General features: G+C 39.2%; 1 protein-coding gene across 2 annotated transcripts in view; it reads left to right on the top strand.

The window, feature by feature from the left end:
* The window catches only part of KITLG (KIT ligand), a 126,348-nt gene that overhangs the window by 81,168 nt on the left and 27,059 nt on the right, over positions 1-18,121 (top strand). The gene's annotated exons all lie outside the window — the stretch shown is intronic.

The following is an 18,121-nucleotide window of genomic DNA, read 5'->3' as shown; positions in this document are numbered from 1 at the left end:
ACCAACCAACCAACCATGTGTTAGGAATTGTGACACTAAGTACTTTTTTCAAATATTATCTTTTTTTATCTCCATAACAATTAAACCCTGAGAAGGTAGGTGTGATTATGTTCCTCAGTTTACAGTTAAGGAAACTGAGGCAAACCAAAGTTAAATGACTTGTCCAAGGTCATACAGCTAGTCAGGGTATGAGGCCAGATTTTAAGTCAGGCATTCCTGACTCTATCCACTGCACTCTCTAACTCCCTCTGTGAAGCTCCTTGAATGAAATCACAAATCTATTCTCTCTCCCTATCCTGTCATGAGTACAATGCAATTATTTTAAAATTGTTTTTAATTAATTTAAATTTAAATTTAATAATTAATTAATTTAAATTAAATAATTTTAATTAAAATTATTTTAAAAATACTTTAAAATATTACTTTTCAGGTGTAGGACAAAGTAATAAATTGTCTTCCATATTTCCTTCGTTGAGCAAATCTGGGGGGAATAGCTTTGGAGTCTGATATTTTAGAAATTTTTTTTGCATTTTAAAGTGCAAAATTCTTGTAAAACTTGATTCCCAATTTGATTTTGAGAAAATATCTGTTTTTGAAATGTGATAAGCATTACTGCATATGTTTTCATTTTTAAGGCATTCTCATAAGCAGATGGTTATGTTTTCCAGTTTGTTTAGCTTCCTTTTTAATTACTGAAGCAAAGAAATACCACCCCCCCCCAACACACATGCTCTATTCCTATTCATGGGCTAGTCATTTCCCTCTAGTAAACACATTCATTCATTTAACAAACATTTATTTATTGAACATCTTTTCTAGCCCATTCCTTGGTTCATATGGAATTCTTTCCCACTCATTCCCACCCCCAACTGATAAATGCTTGTTGAGTAGTAAACCAAAATGTCCTGCATTAAACTTTATCTTTGGATGTCTTAAAACTTGTGCCAATTGCTGTCTCCCCACCCACCTGCCTGCCCCCAACAAATGCTTTCGAGACAGTCATTTCCAGAGAATTTCAAATACCACCTCTCTGGGGAAAAGCCTGTTTGTTTATTTTCCATAATAGACATTTTTGGAGTGAACTTTGTAGTAGTTCAGAAGACCTTGATGGCAGAGGTCTTCTGTTGCCACTTAGAATTGTTCTTGTGCATTACCAAGTCTTATATCCCTGGATATTTCTGTCAGTGATTGTATACTTGAATTTTCCCTTTTAATACAAGTTAGATAATGACCATTTACTCTGCCATGATTGGGAAAGGGTTAATGATTACCCATGATTAGTTATGTAGTTCTTATGCATTGATTATGTAGTTCTTAATCCACACTGGACCAGTCTTTGATTGGTATAGGATTTGTGCTGAATCATATTACTTGAAACTGTGTTAAAAACATTCCACCCATGTAGTTAACACTTGGGTTATCTGCACAAAGGCTGAGTTGGTCCCAAACTCTACCTGGTGCTCCCTCCCTCCTTTCCTCCCTCCCTCCTTTCCTCCCTCCTTTCCTTCCTTCCTTCCTTCCTCCCTTCCTTCCTTCCTTCTTCCTTCCTTCCTTCCTTTCTTCCTTCCTTTCTTCCTTCCTTCCCTCCCTCCCTCCTTCCTCTCCCTTTTTCCTTTGATCATTTTCAAGTTGGTAAGAGCTGCAGTGACATCTGTGCTGTTATATACCCAGTATTGTGAGAATTCTGGACCCCTAAGGTTGACTGTATAGCTAATGTAGCACATGTTCCTGCTTTGTGTATTTTACCTAAAACAATATCATTTAACCTATTAGTGGAGAGTGTGGTGGTTTTGTTCCTTGGTTAACTCTGTAACCTGAGAAGTGTCATCCAGACTGAAATTAAGCATTACTTAAAATTCTTTTGAGAGTTTTAAGTCATTTAGGAACTATTTAGGACTCCAGAGGACTAATGTAGACATGGCAGCCTGAAAGTGATAATTAACCTCCCTGTGTCCGGATCATACTTCCAGTGACTGTGGCTTTGGTTGGTGGTAAACCAAGCACCTGGGTGGTAATTGGTGGTATGCCAATATTACAGTGGAGAGCAAACTATTCCATATGACTTTGGGCTGGAATACAAGTGTAGGTGATTCTTCCCTTTGTTTCAGAATGTTAGCATTTGCTGTGTGGGTAAGATTTTCTAGACCCTCTCTGTTGAAAAGTTATTTAGGGATGCAGTTCTCTGAGGGGATGGGTGGTCTGCTGGAAAGATGACTGAACTAGAAGGCAGTAGACTTCTCTAGAGTACAAGTACTTTCTAGAGTAACTTTGTGATTTTGGGGAAGCCCCCTCTTCCCTTACCCTTACCCTCAGTTTACTCATACATAAAATGGGGGGCTCAAAATAGATTTTCAAGGAAAAACCAGAATCCCAGTTCAAACCTGGCAACCCAGTTCCAGGGAGGACAGCCTCAGAAACACTACTTGCAAATTATCTGTCAGAATACTGCTCCCAAATAGCAGGGTGTACACATCCTTTTAATATAAAACATCTGTGTTTAAGCCTAACTGTAATTACCAGTCCTACTTAAATGATTATGAACCATAATGCTGCCAGCCAGCTAATGGTTTCCTTTAACTTTCCCATGGTTTTCCTTTTTTCTTTTTGTAGTCAGCCTTCTATGAGGATATAAGGGAGAAAATGTGAATTGATGCCTAGTACTCTGAACAGTAGGACCTGGAGAGGTGCTTGTCTAGTTGTAGCGATGATTATTTGTGTGACATACATCTGGATTTTTTTTCTACCAGTTGTCAAATCATTTCAAAGTCTCGACAGCTCCCAGAAGTTGAGTTCTTCCTTATTTGAGCACTAAAAGATTCTTTACCAGTTTAATTGAACCAATTCTAAGGGTATTTGGGAGAACAGAAATAAAAGAAAGTTGGACCAAAGATAATCATGTGAAATACAACCTGCTTTTATTTGTAAAGCTAGTGACCCTCTGTTCACATGGTCATACCCTCACCTGGGCATTTATCAAAACCCTTCCCCATTTGGGGTCTCTTTTTTTGTTTGGTAAAATGGAAAAATGGGAATTAGATGACCTCTAAGCTCTAAATCTAGAGACAGATAGGTGATTCAGTGGATAGAGTGCTGGGCCTCAAGTCAGGAAGACTTGAGTTCAAATCCAGTCTCAGACACTTATTAGCTGTGTGACCCTGAGCAAGTCACTTAACCTCAGTCTTAATCCACTAGACAAGGAAATGGCAAATCACACCAGTATCTTTGCCAAGAAAACCCCATGGGCCTCATTGATTTGTTATGGTAGATGGGGTCACAGAGAGTCAGACACAACGGAACAACAACAAACTGTAAATCTGCGACCTACAATCTAGCCCCTCATTTCTGGGCTACTGAAATCTCTTGTTAGCTTCCATTCCTGCTGCTGGACTCCATCTTCTTAAAACAACACTTTCAACATGGAGTTACCCAGTTTGGGGACCTTTACTGGTTCGCTATTGTCTAGAGGATAAAGATCCAGATTCAGCATAGCATTCCGTGCTCTTGACAATCTGATCCCATTCTAACTCTGGTTTCCTACACTTGGCTATCCCAAACCCTCCACTCCAGGTTAGTGTCTTACTGTTGTTCAGATATCCTGCCACTGATCTGAGTTCTAAAATGGTATTGCCTTAGCCAAGAATATCTTCTTGTCTAGATCCTTTCCATAGACTCATAGAACTCAGAATTACCTGTAATTACCTTTTACCTATAAGCTTAAACTCCATCTCCACCAGGAACCCCAGAGCCAACACATGAGCCCAATATGGTGCTCCTGGCCCATCTCAGTCACAATGAGCTACCTACTTGTTTAATGAATGAAATCTCCAAATAGATGACAATGTGGGAATCATAGAAAATGCTGATAATGCCTGTAATCCAGCTTCTGGGGGATACCGAGGCTGGTAGATGCCAAGCAAGCCAGTCATACTTGTTGATTGACTTGCTGATTTAGGCATTCATACTAAGTTTAACCTCAATGTGGTGAAACTATGGGAAGGCTGGGGAAGGAAATTGGATTGCCTACAAAGGCACCCAGGTTTAAAACAGAGCAATTCAAAACTTCTGTACCTATCAGTAGTGGGATTGGACCTCTGAAAGGCCCCTGTACTTCCAGCTTGGGTGAGATGGGGAGACCTAGCTTTAAAACAAGGACTTATGGTTAAGAGACCTGGATTTAAATCCTAACTCTACACACTAGCTATCCGATACTAGGCAAGTGGCTTGCATTTGTCTGTGCCTCAGTTTCCTCATCTATAAAAGAGGGATAAATATACTTGTGTTAGCCTTTCCAGATTGGTTTCCTTTCATTTCTCTGCATTCATACCGCAATCTAGTCAAGCTGATCTATTTACTAGTTCTTCCCTCAACCCGATATTTCTCCTTTTTGCCTTTGAGTAGACTCCTGTGCCTCAAATGCACTCCCTCCTTACCTTGGCCTCTGAAAATTTTCAGCCTCCTTCAGAGGGGACACCTTCTGTTAAATTAAACCCTTTCCTAACCTGCCCCTCTCCATCCCATCAATTATTACTGCTCTCCCTCTCTGAATATACACTTCTTTGTATATATAATATTTATTTACACTTCTTTGTATATATTGTTGTGAAGAGAATAAGAGCAAGCTGAGATCTGGATTTTAATAAGTTTAGATGTGGATTTATTGAACAAGCGCGCGACTGCCTGGAGTATACACTCAAATCAGGCAGCCCCAGAATGGGGCACAGGCAAGGCTCATAAAGGCAAAAACCACCATTGGGGAGGGGAGCTAGCATAAGCAGTGACACACAGAAGCCAAGAACAGCCATGTTGGATCCATAGCTCAGGGCTAATTTGGGAAACATGGTGCAAGGGTACAAGGGCACAGCCGGGGTCCTTCCTAGGACAGGGTGGAGGGCACAGGGGCAGTGGAATTCCCCCAACAGGCCGGGGTCATGGAACAGGTCAGGGTCATGTTCTGGGTAAAGGGGGTGGGGGACCCTGCTTGGTCAGCGTTCTGGGTGGAGGACCTTGCTGGGTCAGCATCCCAGAACAGGGTGGTCTCTTACATGGGATAGATTTACCCCATGATTTCTATACAGGCTTGCACCATAACCCTTATATGAATTCTATTTCAAGGCTTACTGATTTAGGGAAGTACTACCTCAGGGAAAGATAAGGGAGCAAAGGACTATGCCTTGGGTGACTCTTACTCAGGACTGCAGGTCTTTAAGCTATTACAAGCAGTTACAGAATTTAGGATAAAGACAAAGACAAACATAAAGGGGCTTAATGATGGCTTAATGGTGGGCTCCAAATCAGGTGGCATGTGATTTGGGTTACCTTAAAACAATATAATATTTACACTTCTTTGTATATATAATATTCTCCCAGTAGAGTATAAGCTCTCTGAGGACAGGCATTATCTTATGTTTATTTTGGAACCCCAGCATCTGAGACAGTGCCTTGCACATGGTAACTACTTAAATAAATGCTTATGTAATGATCCAAGACAATTCTAAAGGGCTTGTGATGAAAAATGGAGGCTGAATGCAGATGGAAGCATACTATTTATTTATTTTTCTTGGTTTTTTTTTGTCTGTTTTCTTTCACAACATGACTAACATGGAAATATGTTTTGCATGACAGCACATGCATGATCTATATCAAATTGCTTGCTTTCTCAATGTGGAGGGGAGGGGAAAGAGGAAGGGAGAGAATTTGAAACTCAAATTTTTATAAACTTAAAATTTGTTTTTATGGGTAATTGAGGAAAAATAAAATATTAAGTAAAAAAAATTGTGTAACTAGATGGGACTACTTATACCTCATAGGGCTGTTATGTGGAAAATGCTTTGCAAATCTGGAAGTACTGTAGAAATGGGGGTTAGTATTATTTTTGTAACTTCATGTCTTGTTGCTGTTTAGTCATTTCAGTCCTGTCTAACTCTAAGTGATGCCATTTGGGGTTTTCTTGGCAAAGATACTGGAATGTTTTGCCTTTTGCTTCTCTAGCTCATTTTACAGATGAGGAAACTGAGGCAAACAGGTTGAAGTGACTTGCCCAAGGTCACATAGCTAGTCTGCAGCCAGACTTGGACTCATGAAGGTGAGTCTTCCTGATGCCACATTCTCTATCCATTTTGCCACTAGCTGCCTGTAATTTTTATAGATTCCCTTTAATTTTTCTTATATCTTCCATAGTACTTAGGATGATGGCGTGTGCAGAGTAAGTGCTCAGTCATAATGATCATGGCTTACACTGGCCTCTTTGTCCTTACAACAAGTAAGGACATCCCCAAATTAGAGGTAAATACAGCGAGGTTCATGAGTATTCAATACCTTGCTCAAAGTCACACAGATCTTCAGTGGTGATTTCAACTCATAGCTTCTGGCTCTAAGTCCATTGTTCTTTCCTCTGAATAATAATTGGAGATTGTGTCGTATCTGTCTTCATCTTCTCAGTGCCTAGCACAGATTCTTGGACAGTGTAGACAGTTAATTTTCTTTTGAACTGAGAGAGAGGCTGACATTGTGGAAAAGAAAGAATGCTGGGGTCAGAACTCAGCTTTGTGGCTTATTTCCTATGTCACCTGGGACAAGTCACTGGATTTCTCTGGGCCTCGGGTTTGCTCAACTATAAAACAAGAAGGTTGCCCAAAATGGCCTTGCTGTGCCTTGGTGTTTAAGGGTCAAGGTCAGGCCTCCAAAGTAGGCCTTCTCATTTGAAGGTCAGTGCATTTTGTAATCTGCTCCTGGACAAGAGCCAATTCAATATTGTTTAATTCATTACTGCTTAAATTAGGTAATTTTTAGTATTTCCATTTTATTTCATTTTTTCCCAATTTTTAGTAGAAAAATTAGGGAAAGAAAACTAAGGTTGATATTGTACAGTCAAAAGAGAATTTGTGTTGGAATCCTGAAACTCTAATTAAATCCGTTATTAAATTCATTATTCCCTGTGTGACTTTGGGGGAAGTCTCTTACCCTCTCTGGGCCTCAGTTTCTTAATCTGCAAAGTGAGGTGACTGAAAACTCTCCAAGGTCCTTTCCTCTTCTCTGTGTTGATACTATTCTTGGTAGGACTATTGTACATTCAACTGTCGTGACCCAAAAATATTGTTTAGGGAGAAGATGAAAATAAATCCTTACATAACCCAGGTATCCCAGAGGAAATGATGTCTTCCAGACAGGGGCACCAAATCAGGGACGTGAACAGAGAATGCTAGGTTCTGCAGAATGCTTTTATTTGAATAGTCCGTGTCATGATATTGAGTCTGTATCATGATAGAGAGGGCTGGGTTATCTAAAACATTCATCAGTGGTCTGCTTAATGGGTGAGGAATGAATAATCAAGTGAAACCAAGGTGATTTGTGGCAGTTGTTAGGATTGTAGCTGAAGAGTAAGAGAGGACCTCAGAAGGCATTGAGCATTGAGTCTAATCTCCTCATTTTACAGTTGGGAAAATTAGACCCAAGGGAGTTAAATGCTTTACCTAATATAATAGAGGCTATAAGTATCCAGATGAGATGTGAGATTTGAACCAGGTTCTTTGACTTCTAAGCCAATGTTCTCTGAATCTGGGTGGTGCCATGGATAAAGCTACTAGGCTTGGAATCAAGAAGACCTGAGTTCAAATAGGGCCTTAGACTGGGTCACCCTAGGCAAGTCATTTAACCCTGTTTGCCTCAGTTTTCTCATCTATAAAATGAGCTGCAGAAGGAAATGGCAAATCAGTCCAGCACCTTTACCAACAAAACCCTAAATGGGGTTACAAAGAGTCAGTTATGACTAAAATGACTGAACAATGGTGCACTGACTTTTTTTTTTTAAGCAATTGGAGTTAAGTAACTTGCTCAAGGTTACATGGCCAGTTAGTTTGCATGGATGTTAAGTATCTGAGGCTGGAACTGATCCTGGGTCTCCTGACTCCAGGGCTAGCGCTCGGCCCACTGACTTTCATTAGCCAGTTTTTGATGCTATACTTTCTTAGTGCCCTTACTCTGTGTCTACACAATCATGGGTTAATGGAAATGAGACTAAGAGGCCCATTTCTGTTATTTGGAGGTCCTCTTAGTGAAGGATCAGGATTTGTATATCTACATCTCCCATAGGATAAGATAATCACCCAGGCAAGCCACAGGAAAATAAATGTCTGTCATCTTTCCATCTTGTCCAAATTGACTTTTCTTGCATTGGGTAGTGAGTAGAAAAAACACTGAGTCTGGAAGCTGGGAGGCTAGACTTTGTGTCAGTTGTCCTTTACATGACTTTGGGCAAGCCATTAGGCCTGAGCTTCTTACCTTGGGTCTCAGGACTCCCTTACACTCTTAAAAGTCATTGAAGACCCCAAAGAGCTTTGTTTATGTGGGACATATTGAAGTTTGCCATATTAGAAATTAAAACTAATTAATTTTTAAAAATTCATTTAAAAATAACAAACCCATCGCAGTTTAACACAAATAACATAGTTTCATTTCTATGAAAAATAACTTATTTTCCTCCAAAAAAATATTGAGAAGGGTGACATTGCCCTACATATTTCTGCAAATCTTTTTAATATCTGTCTTATTAGAAGACAGTTGGATTCTCATATCTGTTTCTGTACTCAATCTGTTGTGATATGTTGTCTTGGTTGAAGTGTATGAAAAAATTTCGCCTCCCCCAGATCATTTTAAAAGGGAAATTATATTTTAATACTATTATGAAGAGTCAGCTAAGTGATAACTGAACTGTATCAAGTGCTAGACCTGAAGTCAGGAAGATTCGTCTTGCTGAGTTCAAATCCAGCCTCAGACACTTCCTAGTTGTGTGACCCTGGACAAGTCGCTTAAGTTTGCCTCAGTTTCTTCATCTGTAAAATGAGATGGAGAAGGAAATGGCAAACCACTCCAGTGTCTTTGCCAAGAAAATCCTAAAATGGGGCCATGAAAAGTCAGACAAGACTGAAAAAAATTATTATCAAAGTAGTTTTGACCTTGGAACTCTCCTAAAAAGGTCTAGGGACCTCCAGTGGTCCTTAGACCACATCTTGAGAACTCTCCTCTGAAGGGTCCTTTTGGATCCTAGAATAGTACAATCTTGTAGCTCTTGGGTCCTTCTAGTACTCAAGAACCAGGGAGAAATTGAAAATGCAAGATACAGAATGTGGAGTATGTCACATGCCCTGGGCATTCCCATCCCGCCTACTGGCAATTCTGATGCCCAGTGTGCATGAAACAAAAATAAAAATAAACAGAAAACAAACCTATCAAACAAAGCAATGAGCTTTAACAGTTAGATCCAGTAGATTAGAAGCCTTGAGTCATATTTGAAAAAAAAAAATCTTCATCATTTGCCAAAGACCACACAGTGAATGAGTTGGGGCTCCTGGGCTTTTGGTATTTGAAGTATACAATGAAGCAAGTTAAGCTAATGAGCTGCCTTTTTATCTTCTCTAGCAGTGCTCATTATGCAGAATGAACTTTGAGGGGAATCAAGTATATGGACCAAGGTTGTTCAAGGCCTGGTCTTGCTAGCTTTCTCTGAAGTGGGCTTCCATGGGGGATTTTTCTATTGTTGTGGAAAGACAACTGAACCCAGCCTTGAGTCCTGGCCATATTAATGTAAATGAGACTAAAAAGGCTATTTCCATCATGTGGAGCCCACCTTAGTGAAAGATCAGGATTTGTGAATCTGCATGCGCCATAGGGTAAGATAGCCACACAGTCAGGCCACAGTGAAATAGATGTCCTTCATCTTTCCAGCCTGTCTAATTTGGCTGTCCTTGTATTGGAGTAATGAATGGAAAAAAAAAAATGGATTGAATGTCAAGAACTGGGGGTCTAGTCTTTTTTGCTGGGTGACCTTAGGCAAATCAAATAAGTAATATCTTTTAACTTTACTTCATTCTTTGCCCTGATCTCACAGGTATGCATTCCCTCCTATGCTGCAGGTTATAACCCCCTCCACTCTTTATGTTGCTGCATTAATACTTCATTGTCCAGTGGCCAACCTTATGGAGGTGAGCCTCTGAAGTGAGCTGATCTAGTCCCCAGATGGCCTAGAAACAATGAAAACTGTACTGATAGAACCTATTCCGTTTGTCCTGGTTATTTCATTTCATTCATTTTCTGATGGAGTCTCCTTCTCCTCTCTCTTATCATCAATCTCTCCCTTTCTATGGGCTTCTTTTCCTGGGTTTTGAAACTTACCCAGGTGTTATTTATCTTAAAGAAAACAAAACAAAACGAAACACAGTACAATTCTCTCATGACCCTGCTGCCAGATCAAGCTGTGTTATCTCATCACTACCAAACTCCATGAACTGTGTTCATTTGACATCCCCTGAACTCTGGCTACAGTTCTCACTCTTCTAACAAATGCTTCTTAGAATGTCCTGACTTATTTTATTGGTTTTGCTTACAAATTAAGTCTCTTCTCCTTCTCCTGCTTGTCCTTCTCCTTCATCTTCCTCCTCCCCCTTCTCTTCTATCAGGGTTAAGTGACTTGCCCAAGGTCATACAGATAGTAAGTATCTGAAGCTGGATTTAAACTCAGGTGCAGATGAGGTCTTTTCTGATCAACTCCCCTTTCCCTTCATCCCTCCTGTTTGTTAGCACTTTCTAGGCCTCAAAATTACAATCTGATTCCTTATTTTCTATTTATTTTGCTGTATATATGTTTTTAATCCCACCTTCCCCAATAGAACCTCTTCTCCTTAAGGTTCATACTTTGTAACTCAGCACCCAGCACAGTGCCTTGGACTTAAAAAGTTTGTAGAATTGATTTGGGGGGGGGGGTAGAATTGAATTGACATTTCAGTTGACAATTTAGGGCCCTAATCACTGTATTCTCAGTTCACATCCTCCTTGACTTCTCCACTCCATTTGGCACTATTGACTTTTTGTTGTTGTTCATCCTTCCTTTTGGAAGAAGACCAATGACAACAGGAGGGTGATGTCTTGACTTGCAAGTGAATTGGATTTAAGTTAGGCAGAGCTATGCAAACTCATCAGTCTCACTCTCTCCTCCAGAGTCATCAAGGTCTAGTGGCAAGATATGGGTCAGGATGACTGGCGATGGCCTTGGAAGCAGTGGGAGATCTTGACTCTTTTAGCTAAGGTCTTTCTTGATCTTGGTTTGTCTAACACAACACCCATTCAGTATTTAAAGGCTAATTAAGAACTGAGGCAAAAGATGGCTTAGTTTGCCTTCAAAAAGAGTCAAATCATAGCACTATATTGACTAACCCATCCTTCAAACACTCCATTCTGTTAGATTTCTTGACATAGCTCTTTCCTGGTTCTCTGGCTGATCCTTCTCAGTCTCCCTTGTGGTTCTTCTCTCTAATGCTAAACATGGGCATTCTCCAAATACCTGCCCATTTCAAGATCATTAAGGTACAAAACCTTAGTCACTGTTGACTCTTCCCTTTCCCTAACTTTGTCTCCCCATAAGCCAATAAATTACCAAATTCTGCAGATTCTGTTTCATTGCCTCATAGTTCTAAAGGCAGAAATTACAATAAAAGTTGTCTAGTCTAACCCCTTCACTTAACTGAGGAAGCTGTGAGGTCCAGGGAGTTTTAAAGACTTGCCCAAGGCCACATGAGTTGTAAATATCAGAGGTAGGATTTGAACCTAGCTTCTTTGACTCCAAAGTAAGTCATTCTATTTGAATACATCTTTACCTTTCTATACATGTCAGGACTACCTCCAAGAGCTGTATTTCTTATCTAAACCCTCAATACTGCTGTATCTAAACTGTGTATAGACACACCTAGGTATCAGCTTAGTGTTATGTTATACAATAGTTGACAAGTGGAATTGTATGGCAAAGAAGTATGTATCGTACATATTGTTGGTTGAACTGTGAATTAGTTGGTCTAACTTTTCAGGAAAGCAGTTTAGAATTATGAGAAAGGAGGGAATAAATTGTCCATCCACTTTGAACCAGAGATTCCACTGCTAGGCATAAGCCCCAAGGAAATCAGTGTCAAAAAAAGAAAGTACCCACATCCACCAGCATATTTAAAGCACAAATTTTTTGTAACAAAGACCTGGAAACAAAGTAAATGCCCATTGATTGGGGAATAGCTGAACAAATTGGGATATGTGAATGTAATGAATTATTAATGTACACTAAATGAAATGCTGAATATGATGAACACAGAGAAATATGGAGAAACTTACATGAACAAAGTGAAGTAAGAACTAGGAAAATAAACAAAATGACTGAAACAATATACTATGTACATAAAAAGTGAAACAGTAAACTAATCAAAACTGACAAGTTAGGAGCATAGCTATATTTTTAAAGTACTCTAGTTAATGATAGATATATACAGATAAAGCAACTCTGACATTCTAACTCAAACTTTACAGATTGGTGATGCATTTGTGAACAGTTGGTAGAGCTACAAGTAGATCCAGTCTTTCTGTGAAGTGATTTGAAACAGTCCAAAAAAGTCACCAAATTATGTATATACCTGTTGATTAGAGATACCACTACTAAGAACCATACCCTCCCAAAAAGGTCAAAAGAATAAAAAAAGAATCTATATTTACAAGAACATTTATAGCAGACCCCTTTTTAATAGTGTCAAAGGCCTGGAAACTAAGGGAGGACCCAGCAATTGGGAAATGACTGAAAAAATTATGTTATGGAATATTATTGTGCCATAAGAAATGAAAAAAAAAGATAACTTCAGAAAAATGAGGGAAGATTTTTATGAACTGATACATAGGGAAGTGATTGAAACCAGGAGAACAATATGTACAACAAGAACAATATTGTAAAGACAGATAACTTTGAAAGATTTAAGAGTTCCAATTAGTGCAGTAATCAACCATGATTTCAGAGAACAGATGATGAAACATGCTACCCACCTCCTGACAGAAAGGGGATAGCCTCAAGATACAGAATGAACTGTACATTTTCAGACATAGCTAATATGAGGATTATTTTGCCTGACTTTATATATTTGTTTAAAAAAGGTTTTATTTTCCTTATAGTTCAGTGAGTTGGAGGGAGAAAGAAGATAAATGTTTCTTAATTGAAAATAAGTAAAATACAATAATACTTAATAAAATCATAATTACCAAAAGTTAGTCTTCAGAGAAGAGATCTGAACTAGAGGTTCTTTTTAGAGTTGGGGACCAACAGGAATAGAATTCTGCATATAGTAGCAGTCAGTCTCTGTCTGTCTGTCTCTCTGTCTCTTTCCCTCTTCCCTAACCCAAGCTCTTACTTTCCAGGTCTTGAATTATATTACTACCCTCCAAATTCAACCTCTTCCATCACAAATTGATGCTTTGTGACTTGGCTCAGCTGATTAAAGAAAAAAAAAAGACCAGTTTAAATTTCTTTTGAAAGTGATCCCTTTGAAATGAATATAAGGTGGAGCAAATGAGACTGTTCCTCGTGACATTTTAAAAATACATAGCTCATTTCAGCTGATATATCAGATTGAATTTTTAGAATGCTACCTTCTGTATTCTAGGTGTGTGCTGTCTATTTTTAATTTGTTTCTCTGACTATCTTTGAATGTTCATTCCTGTTTTAGTTGACCAGCTTACATAGCTAGTCTTTGGAAGTGCCTATTTCCCCTAATATGCTTAAAGTCATGGGTTTTTGGGTTTTTTTTTTGTTTTTTAGTAATGAAATTGGATATTTAGTTAAATTTTGATTAAGTTCCCACCTTTTGTATTAGGAATTCCAAAAAAATTTTTTTAATTGAACTTGGCACCATGGGTGTTGGTGACATCTCATCTAACATGCCTTTGGGTCACTGTATATTGTAGTCATTGGGGTCCCCCCCCCAAGTACTTTTGCCTGTATGATAATTGAGGAGGATCCTAATAGATTTACCAAGTAGCAGCCAAGCCTTTCCACAGGATGGGAAGGTTCCCTAGAGGTCAAACCCCTTCCTTTCACCAAGTAGGAAACCAAGGCCTAGTGACAATGCCCAAGGTCACAAGAGTTAGGAATTCTCTAGAGTCAGAATTTGAATCCTTGTCTTCCTTCCATTACCCCACCCATTCTGCCTGGTTAGACTGAGAGAAAATTTAAAGGAAATGAATCAAAGCAAGGTAAAGAAGTGGAAATGGAAACAAATTTCTTGGTTCATAAAAATGTCTAGATCTCTAAGAGCCTTAGGCAGATTCTTCCTTTGGGGACAATTGGATAGAGCAGGAACCTCAGTCTACTCTTGGAATCATCTGTGTACCCTTAGTCAGTTGGCTAATCTTTTTGTTTTATCTAGTTGTACAAAAGATAACATTATTTGCTATTCACATTATTACTAAGAGTTAATGTTTCTAAAGCTCTTTAAGCTTATCCAGTCTCTAAAAGAGAAAGGGGGGGGGAGAGGGAGTGCAAAATAATAGCAGATACACATTTTTTGATGTATAAAGGAAAATTAAATTACATTAGTGGAAACTCTTGGAAAGATTATTGAGCCATAGATGTAAGACTTGTGTTCAGATACTTCCTGTGTTACTGATGAAAGTTCCAAATCAAATCAGTGGCAGCCAAAGAATGGTGTGGAAAAGGGAACATCCTTTCCTTTTCCAAGAAATGGCCAGGTTTCTAAGAGCCTTGAGCAAATAAATATGTCCTTACCTGTGGGACTTTCATTTACTTACCATCTCTAGTCAAGAGAGGTCTCTGTATTTCAGGATGTTGGACAAGAAGACCCCTAAGGTTCCTTCCAAATCTATGATCTTAGGATCATTTAACAACCCACAATCTTGGGATACTTGAGGATAGTAAATTCTTTCTGTTCTCTGTAGCAGAATAGTTAGTTTACCTGGGTTTGTGCCATTTGCAAATCATTGACTGCAGTTAATTAAAAAGAAGGTAGTTCAGTGCTTGGTATACTAGTAAAAACTGGTTTTTCTTTCTTCCAGGCATACAGGTCAAATCTGGCTGACAGTTAATAGGGTTTGTCTACTCTGCTGTTTTATCTGTGACAAATTCTAGAACTTAAATACCAAGATTTTAAAATACACGAGTGGGTAGATAAAACATTGACTTTAGATAATAATCTTTTCTGAGGGAGTTATGACAGTCACAAGAGCACATGAGGTTGCATACTCTCGGAAAACTCATGGTGTTTTATTTATTGCTTCACCATCCTGAAATGCAAAAAGTATAATTAGCCAACATAAAAATCACCTAATAATAAGGACAGCATAGCCTTGTGGATAGAATAATGAACTAGGAGGCAGTAAGACCTGGGTTCTAATCCTGCCTCTGACACTTAGAAGCTATATTTTACTTCCCCCACCTTAGTTTCCTCATCTGTAGAATGAGTATAATAATACTCATACTACCGCCCTGCCCCCAACCTGGCTATTGTGAAACCTAAATGAAATAAAGTATGTAAAGTTCTTTGAAAACCTTAAAGTCAGCCCTCAAGCATTTAAAATTTGTTTACTTTGTGCCAGACATTAAATAAGTACTAGTGATACACAGAAAGGCAAAAACCTGTTCCCTCCTTCAGAAACTTGTGGTCAGTCATTATTATAATATTATAACAATTATATAATTATTATATCAATAACAACATAGATATTTCTATCATTTAAAAATACCAAGAGATACAGTATGATAGGTAATTGTCTAGTTTTTTAGTCATATCCTACTCTTCCTGAACCTGTGGAACATAAGGTTTTCTTGGCATAAATACTGGAGCAGTTTGGGTTGCTAGTTCCTTCTCAAGTGGATTATCGCAAACCTTCCTTTAGGGAGGAGGAGAGGGAGAGGACAAAGGGAGTTACCCAACTAGCTGGGTCCCCATGCAGGCAGCTCTGTCCTCTCACAGATTGTTTGTCCTTTGTTTTCCAAGAGGAGCATGGAATCAGGGAAATGTTGACATGATTTGCAATTGACTTTGAGTGAGGGAGGGCTGTGCAAGGTCACCAGCCTCACTTTCTCCTCCAGAGCTATCTGGATCCAGTGACCACATATTGATCAGGATGACTAGAGATGACTTAGGATGCAATGGGAGACCAGGTCCTTTTAGCCTTTTCAGACTTGGCCAGAAGCTTCCCACTTAACCTGGACTTTGCTGGCTAGAATCCTTCCTCCCTTCCTCCCTTCCTTGCCTTCCTTCTCTTCCTTTCTGTCTTTTTTCACAAAACCTTAAACCCAGTTCACTCTGAAGCTCACAGATTGGACCACAATACAAACTCCACTTATTAACTGTATTTTGGGCCCTCCTGACTTAGAGTGAATGTCAGTGGTAATTGTTTCTCTTTGCAATAGCAACTCTGAGGGTCTTCCCCTCCCAGCTTGATTTTATTTCTTTTTTTCTAATTAAAGAGGCCATGCCTAGACTCACTTCTTGAAGAGGCCTGTTCACTGAATGATGTTACCTCACTCTGAGTATGTGAAAAGTACTTAGCCTAACAGGGCCAGGGGTCTCCCATTGCATCTTGGGCCATCTCCAGTCATCCTGATCAATATCTGGTCACTGGACCCAGATGGTTCTGGAGGAGAAAGTGAGGCTGGTTCAACTAGATTTGTCAAGTTGACTTTGTGTGTTTTGGGGGTTGGGGATGGGGAGGTGATGCCTTACATAAGAAAATGAGAAAACATAATTATTGCACAGCTTCAAAAGGGGTCTAAACCAAAAAATGTAAATATGTAGCTCTGTGGCCATTGTAAGGTAAACAAATACCTTTATGGCAGTAAATATCTAAGCATTTCATAATAAATGATGGGCTCTACTTGGAGGTAGAAGAATGCAACAGTGGGGAGAGGTGGAATAGAGAGAGAGAGAGAAAAAAAAAAGCTTTCATTTATCTCTGAGGCCACAGGAAAGAAAGTACCCTGCTTCGAAAAAGAAATTTTGTTGTGCCCACAAGGCACAAAATCCACCACAAACATGGGAAGGAATGTGAATGAAGAGGGAAAGATAATGATAGGGTTTCAACAGCATAATGAGCTGAACCAATCCCATGCTGCAAAGCCTACTCTATTATAGCCTCTGTTATACAGACTGCTTTGTGAAAGACTGTTTCGAAGGTTCTGATCACACTGTTTAGGGGGTAGCACACTGGGCCTGGAGTCAGGAAGGCCCTAGTTCCAGTTCAGTCTTAGATACTTACTAACAGCATGATTCTGGGCAAGTAACTTAACTGCCCTCTCCCTGCCTCAGTTTACACATTTGTAAAGTGGGAATAATAAGAGCACCTGTGTCACAAGGTTGTTTCGAGGATAACAAGAGATGACTGTAAAGTACTTTATAAATGCTAACTATTATTATTAGAGTATTATCTTGAAGGATCAATATTGTGCCTCCATTACAGATGACCTTGGGTGAGGCCCTTAACTTATCTAGTCTTCAGATTCCTCATTTGTAAAATGAGGATGTTGGATTAAATTAGATGACCTCTGAGGTCCCTATATGTGTTTGCCTAGTGTTCTAGGAGGAAAACAAAACCTGACCTTTTGCTGGTAGGTTTGTCCTACTTCTGTTTTTGTTTTGTTTTGTTTTGCTTGCTTGTTTGTTTTTCCATTTGAGATTGGCTGAACTTACCCGAAGGTAGAAGGGAACTAGCTCATTGAAAACCAAATGACTGCTAACCTGAATTCTGAAAAGATCCACGTGGGATGTGAAAATGGGAAGTTATCTCCTTTTGTGACAGGCACCTTGAATATCCTTGTTTAAAAAAAAAAGTAAGGACTTGGAAAGGTGGAGTTTGATGAGTTGAAAAGCTAGAAATAGTTTCCATTTGGAGTTTGTTTATCTCCGCTTATCCGAAGTCCCAGCCAACAATATTAATGGTTTTGAATGATCATAAATGTTTCCCAGAATTTGGGCTCACCTCTCTGCCAGTGGGCCAGTTTCCCAGTTGGCTGCAATATATTAATTAAAGCTGCTTTTAAATAAGTAAAGAGCAACCCACCCACACATTCAGTATCAATCCACCCAGCATTTATTGAGGGTGTACTATGTGCATGCCTTGGGGGCTTATAAAAGACCAGAAAAAAAAAAAAAACACTTTCCAGGCCTTCTAGAAGCTTACTTTCTAGGAGGGATGCCTCTCTGGGAAAACAGATGTGGGAGAGTGAATTAAGATAAGCACAATAAAACTCCTGCCCAATTCTACTTTATTTAGGTCCCCTGATAGACCGATTGGGTTTCTCTCCCTCTCC

This window comes from Petaurus breviceps, unplaced genomic scaffold (genome assembly GCF_028583685.1).
Source record: "Petaurus breviceps papuanus isolate PSGF00001 unplaced genomic scaffold, PetGlider_PUasm1.0 225, whole genome shotgun sequence".
NCBI classification, from domain to species: Eukaryota; Metazoa; Chordata; class Mammalia; order Diprotodontia; family Petauridae; genus Petaurus; species Petaurus breviceps.
Note: the sequence above shows the minus strand (reverse complement) of the source record. Positions and strands in the feature narration are given on the sequence as shown.